This window comes from Vombatus ursinus, unplaced genomic scaffold (assembly GCF_900497805.2).
Source record: "Vombatus ursinus unplaced genomic scaffold, bare-nosed wombat genome assembly UNPS02005158.1, whole genome shotgun sequence".
Lineage (NCBI taxonomy): Eukaryota > Metazoa > Chordata > Mammalia > Diprotodontia > Vombatidae > Vombatus > Vombatus ursinus.
The window spans coordinates 20651-25194 of NW_020944936.1; the positions used below are offsets into that span (position 1 = coordinate 20651).

The 4544-nt window shown below is 34.4% G+C and overlaps 1 pseudogene; it reads left to right on the forward strand.

Moving 5' to 3' along the window:
- The first annotated feature begins 2848 nt into the window (after nucleotides 1–2848).
- LOC114029218 lies at nucleotides 2849–3625 on the forward strand (annotated as a pseudogene).
- Nucleotides 3626–4544: the final 919 nt, after the last annotated feature.

Sequence of the window (4544 nt, forward strand, 5' to 3'; positions counted from 1 at the left end):
TAGAAAGGAAAGAGAAAGCAGAGAGGATTAAAAACCAGAATCCTACAATATGTTGTTTACAAGAAACACACTTGAAACAGAGATACACAGAGAGTAAAGGTAAAAGGTCAGAAAGAATATATTATCTTTCAGTTAAAGTAAAAAAAAAAATGCAGGGCTAGCAATCCTGATCTCAAAGTAAAAGTAAAAATAGATCTAATGAAAGGAGAAAAGTACATCTTGCTAAAAGGTACCATAGACAATGAAGTAATATTAATACTAAACATATATGTATCAAATAGTATAGCATCCATATTTCAAAAGGAGCAGTTACATGGGTTATAGGAGAAAATTGCCAGTAAAACTATACTAGTGGGAGACCTCAACTTTCTCCTCTCAGAACTAGATAAATCTAATCATAAAATAAAGAAGACAAAACTTAAGGAAGTGATTAGAATTTTAGAACAGTTAGATATGATAGACCTCTGGAAAACTGAATGGGCATAGAGAGAAATATACCATTTTCTTAGCGGTATATGGCACCTACTCAAAAATATACCATGTATTAGGGCATAAAAACCTCACAATGACATGCAGAAAACAGAAATATTAAGTGCATCATTTTTAGAGCATGATGCAATCAAAATGACATAAGAAAGGGCAATGGAAAGAGAGGTTAAAATTAGCTGGAAATGAAGTAATCTCATCCTAAAGAATGAGTATGTCAAAGAACATGTCATAGAAACTATCAATAATTTCCTCAAAGAAAATGACAACAATGAGACAATGGACCAAAATTTGTGGGATGCAGCCAAAGCAGTACTTAGGGGAAATTTTACATCTCTAAATGCTTACATCAATAAAATAGAGGAAGAACAGATCAATCAACTGGTACTAAACTGCAACTAAAAAAGCTAGAAAAAGAACACATTTTAAATCCCCAACTAACCAACAAATTGAAAATCCTGAAAATCAAAGGAGATTTTAAAAAATGAAAGTTAAGAAAATCACTGAACTAACAAATCAGACTAAGGGCTGGTTTTATCGGGGTGGGGGGGAGAGTGGCGATAAAAAGTAAACCATTGGTTCATTTGGTTTAAAAGAGGAAAGACAAAAACCAAATGACCAGTATCAAAATGAAAAGGGTGAATTCATAGCCAACCAAGAAAAATTAAAGCAACAATTAAGAGCTATTATGCCCAACTGTAGGTCAATAAATCTAATGATCTAAGTGAAATGGATGAATATTTACAAAAATATAAATTTTCCATAATAACAGAAGAAGAAATAGAATGTGTAACTTCACTTTAGAAAAAGAAATTGAATAAGCCATCAATGAACTCCCCAAGAAAAAAATCTCCAGGCTGAGATGGGCTCACAAGTGAATACTATACAACATTTAAAGAACAATTAATTCCAATAACACATAAACTACTGGGGAAAACAGGCAAAGGAGGAGTCCTGACAAATTCCTTTTATGATTCAAATATAGTATTGGTACCTACACCAGGAAGAGCCAAGACAGAGAAAGAAAACTAAAGACCAATTTCCCAAAAGAATATTGATGCAAATATTTTGAATAAAGTACTAGCAAGGAGATTACAGCAATATTTCCCCAGGATCATACACTACGACCAGGTGGGATTTATACCCGGGATGCAGGGCTGGTTCAATATTAGGAAAACTATCAGCATAAGTGACCATATAACTAATAAACCCAACAGAAATCATATGATTATCTTAAGAAATGCAGAAAAAGTTTTTGACAAAATATAGCACCCATTCCTAGGAAAAACACTAGAGACCATAGGAATAAATGGAGCTACCTTTAAAATGATAAGTAGTATCTCTCTAAAACCATTAGCAAGCATTGTCTGTCATGAGGATAACCTGGAAGCTTTCCCAATAAGATCAGGGGTGAAACAAGGATTCCCATTATCTCTACTACTATTCAATATTGCACTGGAAATTTTAACTTTAACAAAAGGAGAAAAGAAATTAAAGGAATTTAAATAGGCAATGTGGAAACAAATCAATCACTCTTTATAGCTTTAGGATGGTATATTTAGAGAATCCTAGAGAATCAACTAAAAAACTAGCTGAAATCATTAACAAGCTTAGCAGAGTTGTAGGATACAAACTAAACCAACATAAATCATCAGCATTTCTATATATTAACCAACAAAGCCCAACAGCAAGAGATAGAAAGAGAAATTACATTTAAAATAACTGTAGACAATTTAAAATAGTTGGGAATCTACCTGCCAAGATAAACCCAGGAACCATATGAACACAATTACAAAATACTTTTCACACAAATAAAGTCAGATCTAAATAATTGGAGAACTATTGGTTGTTCATGGGTAGCTTGAGTCAACATAATAAAGATGACAATTCTACCTCAATTTATTTACTTATTCAGCCATACCAATCAAACTACCAAAAACTATTTCATAGACTACAAAAATCATAGTAAAATTCATCTGTAAGAACAAAAGGTCAAGAATATCAAGGGAATTAATGAAAACTAATGTGAAGGAAGGTGGCCTAGCTATATCAGATCTCAGACTATGTTCAAAGTAGTAATCATCAAAACTATCTGGTAGCTAAGAAATAGAGTGGTGTATCAGTGGAATGGATTAGACACACAAGACACAGTAGTAAATGACCATAATAATCTAATAATCTAGTATTTGGTAAACCCAAAGATCCTTGCCTTTTGGACAAGAACTCACTATTTACCAAAACTTCTGGGAAAAAAGAAAAATAGTATGGCAAAATAGGTATAGGCAATAGAAACTTAGGCACAGGACACGTGGTAGCCTGGTTTGCCTAGCTGGTTACAGTTTAGCAGAGCCTCCCAGGAACAATGGACCTAGAGGAGAACAATTTGCTGGACCTCCCTGATTATGAGTCGTAGAAGATGAAACTTTTCAACCTTTTCCACTGCCAGCCTCTCTAGGAAGGGAAGAGGCTGGAGAAAATGAGCCCACCACAGATACAAGGAGCAATCAGATGGGAGATACGCCTGCAGTTACAAAGAAGATTGTGAAAAGGAATTTGCCTAAGTTAGATACTCAGAGGCTGAAGATCTGAAGACATTAATCAGACACGTGGAGCACTGGGCACATAGGCCATTCCCTAAACTTCACTTTGAGGATTGTATTGGTACAGTAGAACATCTGGGAGATAAGAAGGAAGTTCAGACCTGCTTAAAATGGATTTGACTTGATCTTTCTATCATACATAAGGATTTTATTCATAATGATGGCAATAAAGCAGAAGGTAATGGACTAGATACAACTACCACAGACTTTGATTCCTTGTTTGCCAATCTGGTTGATAGAGAAATAGTTGCTTCTCAGACAAAGTTTAATGGAGAAACAACAGTGAAGAACTGAGAAGAACTAAACAGCTAGCCTTGGAAAGGAGACAAGCAAAAACGCTAAATAACAGTCAGTCCCAAGAAAATGATTTGTCAGTTATCGTGCCCAGGACACAGACATCTAAAAAGGACAGTGGAAATGAAGCTCAAGATGAGAACTTAAATGAATTAAATGAAGAAAATACAGTAATCTCAGACAGTGCTGGCCGTACTGCAAATATGGATGATGACTTACACAACTCAGTAAATGAAGTCATTTAAAATACACAACAATGACTAGTCAACAAATCTTTTTATTTAAGAGCACTTAAGTGCCAACAATGGGTTGCCTCATTCAGAAATATGGATTAGACTCAGTTAAGACTAAAAAAATAGATTTAATAGTCATTTGTCCTCCAATTGAACAAGGAGAGAATTGTTGTATATATTTTTTGATACTGTGTGAAAACATTTAAGTGGCTAACTTCATTGGCTTTCTAAAGGTCTGGCCCACTTATTTCTATCTGTCCCACTTATTTATTTACTTATATTAGCCTAAGTTGTCATAGCTTCCATAGCTTCTTCTGTTTCTCTTTTTATATAAACAGATTTTTTGACAATTTGGTAACTTTTGCTGCTAGTATACAGTTTAAGGGTCTTATGTTTTAATATAAAGTGCTTACTATTTTAAGATATAAACTGATTGCATATTAATGACTATTTTTTAAAAAATGTGAATCAATAAAAGCTCTTTTACAGAAGACGGTGACATTTAAAACAATTAGGTATAGACAAGACCTTACATTGTATTCCAAGGTGCTCTGCCTGAAGCAATATAAATTTTGATCCTGTAAACCTCAAAAGATACCTTGGAATGTGAGAGCTAGATTTTTTGTTATCTTCCTTACTTATTTATTCTATCATTAAAAAAAAAACTGGGAAAATTAACTATTCTGTCCCATCTGGTTTCATTCATGATTTCTTGAAACAGAGCTCTGGAAAACCAGGCTTTGATAAAGCCCATTGGGATTCAAATGGACCTACTTTACTGTGCCTTGAATTCCAAATCACTCTGGCTCTCACAGACTAGCCAATAATAAGCCCTGGCTCAGGCCAGACTGGGTCACTGTTTGGGTTTTGAGAGCTCAGAATGAGTGTAAATAGCAATTGTTTCTATTCTGGCCAGAAGAGGGTCTTGTCC